Source organism: Ornithorhynchus anatinus, chromosome 4 (genome assembly GCF_004115215.2).
Source record: "Ornithorhynchus anatinus isolate Pmale09 chromosome 4, mOrnAna1.pri.v4, whole genome shotgun sequence".
NCBI classification, from domain to species: Eukaryota; Metazoa; Chordata; class Mammalia; order Monotremata; family Ornithorhynchidae; genus Ornithorhynchus; species Ornithorhynchus anatinus.
This window is the reverse complement of record NC_041731.1, coordinates 58,706,497-58,710,764: the sequence shown is the minus strand read 5'-3', so window position 1 is coordinate 58,710,764 and position 4,268 is coordinate 58,706,497.

The following is a 4,268-nucleotide window of genomic DNA, read 5'->3' as shown; positions in this document are numbered from 1 at the left end:
TGACCTTGGGCAAGTCACTTCACTTCTCTGTGCCTCAGTTCCCTTATCTGTAAAATGGGGGTTCAATCCATGAGCCCCACTTGGGACAGGGACTGTATCCAACCACATTTGATTGTTTCTACCTGAGCCCTTAGTACTCTGGCATATAATAAACACTTAACAAATACCATAATCATAATCATTTTGCATAGTCTCACATGGGAGGATTTCAGTACCGTTCTTCTGTTAATTAGGGAAGATTGTACAGAGGCAACGTTAGGGAATATTTGAAGGGACAGGAAGAAATCAGATAGAGAAAGAGAATGCAATTTTCAAAAGCCAAGCTGTTATCCACATTCCACAGAAGAGAGAACACTTGTCAAGATCTGCTGAGCGTGTTGCTGCTTTGAGTTCTCAAGCAAGTGTTTATCCCAAGTCTGTGTTGATTTATTGGCAGAAGCAAAGGATTGAGAATTAGAAGACCTGGGTTCTAGTCCCCACTTCACCATTTGCTTGCCTGTGACCTTGAGTAATCGTCAACGGCATTTAATTAGCACTTGTTGTGTGCAGAGCACAGTACTAAGGATTTGGGACTCATTATTACTGAGAGGAGGCAGGTTCATGTAGGACGGATGGGACCTGCCGATGTGAACCAGGTCCTGCCTAATTCAAGTATACATTTTTTCTTTTTCTTTTTTTTTGAGATAATCATGTTTTTCTTGCCACAGTGAGTAAAAGCTATATAAGGTGAAAAAAATTGATTGCTTAAATCTGCTTTCTTGCTTCATTTTTACAATGTACAAATTCCTCCAGACTAGAGTTTAAAAGGACAGCTACATTCCTGGTGTTTACCTGTGTGTGTGTCTGTGAGTGAGTGAGTGAGTGTGTGTGTGTATTTTCTGGTGCCAAAACAAACAGAAGGTCCATTTCCCCCTTTCGGGGAATTGGACTGTTTCTGAAGCCATAAAAAGTTTTTCTTTTTTATTTCCTATTCTCTGTTACAATATTTGCTATTACTTTGAAACTCTCCAGGCATTTGGTAGGCCATAAAACCGGGAGAAAAGCCTTTCCTGCAACTAGTGTAGATCCAGCACTTGGCTTTTAAACCAAACAGTGTTATTGAAAAATAAGGTGCAACAACACTGTGCTTTCCCAGCAGGATATCCTGTGGTTCAAACACATGTAAATGCAGGACAAATCATTTCTTTGAGAGGCACAAATAGCTCATGTTTCTATTTCCCTGCACACCTAGAACTTCAGGAAAATAGGTCACAAATAGGGGGAAATGGTTCACTCCTGAATCGATCGATCTGTCTTTTTTATAGAGTACTTACTGAGTGCAGAGCATTGTATTAAGCACTTGGGAGACTACGATATAACAGAATTGATAGAAATATTCCCTGCCCACAGCCAGTTTATAGTCTAGATGGAGAGACAGTCATTAATATAAATAAATAAATAACGGATATGTATACAATATAGAATTTAGAATATACAATATAGAATAAGATACGCATGGCTCAGTGGAAAGAGACCGGGCTTGGGAATCCAGAGGTCATGGATTCGACTCCTGGCTCTGCCACTTAGCTGTGTGACTGTGGGCAAGTCACTTAACTTCTCTGTGCCTCAGTTCCCTCATCTGTAAAATGGGGATTAACTGTGAGCCTCATGTGGGATAACCTGATTACCCTGTATCTACCCCAGCACTTAGAACAGTGCTCTGCACATAGTAAGCGCTAACAAATACCAACACATTTCCTGCCCACAAGGATCTTACAGTCTAGAGGGGAAGGCAGATATTATTATAAACAAATTATGCATATGTACATAAATGCTGAGAGGGTGGGATGAATAAGGGTTACAAATCCAAGTTCAAGAGTGATGCAGAAGGGAGTGGAAGAAGAGGAAATGAGGGCTTATTTTGGGGAAGACCTCTCGGAGGAGATGTGAAGACTTGGAATTTATCACTCTTAGAGAACTAATTATTAAATAAACATTGCAAGGTCTTTTCTAGCGGTACAAGTTCTCAGAGAATCGGTTCAGACAAGCATGTATAATATGAGTTTCATAGGCTTTAATTCTTGGCAAATGAATCTCTGTCATCCTGTTCTATCTGTGCTGATTCTCCGGGCACTGTCTTTCTGAGCATTTCTCCTCTTTAAGGCTTCTTCTCAATTTAATAGATATTTCCACATTTGATGTTTCAACATTGACATGATTAAAATTATTTTAACAATTTTAGAAAGTCTTTCAGGTTACAGTTAGACTGTGAACACCTTGAGGACAAGGATCTTGTCTACTAACTCTATTCTACTGAACTCTCCCAAGTGCTTAGTACAGTGCTCTGCCCCCAATAAGCGCTCAGTAAATACCACTGATTGATATATAGTAGTTGTTATAATAGAGACAATGGAAGTAGTACTATTTATTGAAATTCCACTGTACTTTGCGCTTGGGAAATACAGAATAAAGAAGTGATATAGTCTTCTAAATCTAGTTAATTCAATCAGTCGTATTTATTGAGTGCTTACTGTGTGCAGAGCATTGTACTAAGTACTTGGGAGAGTACAATATAACAGAATGTTCCTTACCCACAGTGAGCTTCTAGTCTGGTGAGACAGTAATAGAAATAGATAACAGATATGTACATAAATTCTTTGGGGCTGAAGGAGGGTAGAATAGATGGTGTAAATAAAAAACAAGGGTGGAAAGGAGTGGGAGGAGAGGAAATGAGGCCTTAGTCAGGACCTAAGGAGATTTGCTTTTAATAAGGTTTTGAAGGTGAGGAGAGTGGATCATCTGACACGAAGAGGGAGGGCACTCCAGACCAGAGACAGGACATGGACAGGAGGTTGGCAGAAAGGTTGATGAGATGGAAGTACAGTGAGTAGCTTGGAGAATAGGAGCAAAGTGTATGGGCTGGGTTGTAGTAAGAGAGCAGCGAGGTAAGGGAGTTGGAGGACAAGGTGATTGAGTGCTTTAAAACCAATGGTAAGGAGTTTTGTTTCATATGGTGGTCAATGGGCATCCATTCAAAGTTCTTCAGTGGGGAAACATGAACTGAACGGTTTTGCAGAAAAATATTCCAGGCAGCAATTTTCTTAGACTTTGATATTGTCTTTATTCCTCATATCTGCACTCTCACCCCCACATTGAAAGGGGTTTCTCTGAAAATCTTCTTTGTATCCATTTTTTCCTAAAACCTAGTTGTCCATGCTGCTTATTTTCCTTAGGTAGTGGTAACAGTAAATATTTTCTGCTCTTGCCCTTTTTCGTTTTAACCATCTGCAATACAAATACCCTGAATTTGTCAATGTCTCCTGTCGAACAACCTAACTTTAGCAACTTTCATCAATTTATAATGTGAGAACACCTGTCATATGACATTTTCTCTCCATTTTTTGTCACCTGGTTCTGTACAATATGCTCAGAGTTTTATTCCCAAATGTTTGGGAAGATTAATTCTAATTTTACTCCCATTAATAGCTTTGGTGATGGGCTCAACCCTAAAACTGTGCCTCAGTAATGCCAAACAGGAATCTTTAGCATATGTAAATCATCTCAGCTATTTGGACACCATTTTCTGTTACATCATTTGGCTGAGCTTATCCTGGTCTGGCAGGGGCAATAGGAAATCATATTCCACAGAGAATTTCTTAAATTTGGGGATACTACTATTATCTGTCAACTTTAAACAGTATGCCATAAAAGATTAGCATATTTTGTGTTGGCATGTATTCTAATTAATTTAGTTCCTAATGTTGAATTTCTCTGAGCATGTGCTATCAGAATGCAATCTTCCTTAGAGCAAATTTAATAGATGGTATTTGAGTTCCTGCAGCCTTCAGACACCTCTTGATATTTATTGTTAACATTTGCAAAACCTCTTTTGGCAAATAATACCCTTTTAACTTGCTCAAGCACTAAATATGTTTATAATCCCGAAATTGCTTAACAGTTCCCCTTAAGAACCATAAAGTGTACAATTTCCTCCTAATCTTTCATTAGTACTAGTATATTTTAAAACCCCCAATGGGTGGAATCACTTTTCCCAGCATATCATCTAAGAATTCCAAAAATTCTTTAGTATGTGTTTAACTTTTAATCTATTGTAAATCTGCGTTCTATAATATCTACTTGACCACCATGCCTGGAAAAAAAAACTAATATCACTTCAATTTAGTTTTAGTTTACACTCCTTTCTGATCCATTTCTATTCATGTTTACCTTTCTTACCATACCTGTCAAAAAGCAACTGTAGTCATTTTCATACAAGTTGAAACTTTTTG